The following is a 750-nucleotide window of genomic DNA, read 5'->3' on the forward strand; positions in this document are numbered from 1 at the left end:
TCTTTGAGTGCTTGTGTGTATAAAACATTTTATATATAAATACATTTTTTTGCTAAACCATTTGACAATAAGTTGCAGATGTTGTGATACTTTTTTTTATGTTACAACTCGATATTCCCCAAGAATAAAGACCTTTTGTATATAATCACACTATCAGTTTTATAACTAAATATATATATACAAAATATATATATTTCACATTTAATTTTTCCCCAACTATTTCCAGAGTATAATTTTTGTATAGTTTTTTAATCAATCAAGGTTCACATACTGCAATTAATCGTTACATTACATTAGCAACTTTGATTCTAAGAAAATCTCCTGCTTTTTTTCTTTTCTTTCTTCCCACGGCACAGACTTTTTATAAAAAGAGAGTCTGGGGCAGAATCTGTCCCACATTCTGGATTTGCCTGTTTCCTAATGACTGCTTTCAGGTGGAGCAGTTTTGATAAGAACACTATGTGATTTGTGTATTTCTTATTGTATTACTTAGAGTTTGTAAGCACTGGTGTTTATTTTCTGCATAGAAAAGTCTTAGCTGTATATCACTTAATTTTTTTTCTTTTTTATTTCTTTTCAGTGTTCCAGAATTCATTGTGCATATCACTTTAATATCACATCTAGTTTGAGTAACTACCGTTGCTGGATCAAGAAACTCTGATGTTAGGGAAAAAAAAAAGTCTGCTTTGCTCAGGGAGCGCTCCGGCTCCCACAGTGAGTTCTTAGTGTACGAGGGAGGGATCCAGAGTT

The sequence above is a fragment of the Neovison vison genome, chromosome 1 (genome assembly GCF_020171115.1).
Source record: "Neovison vison isolate M4711 chromosome 1, ASM_NN_V1, whole genome shotgun sequence".
Classification (NCBI taxonomy): Eukaryota; Metazoa; Chordata; class Mammalia; order Carnivora; family Mustelidae; genus Neogale; species Neogale vison.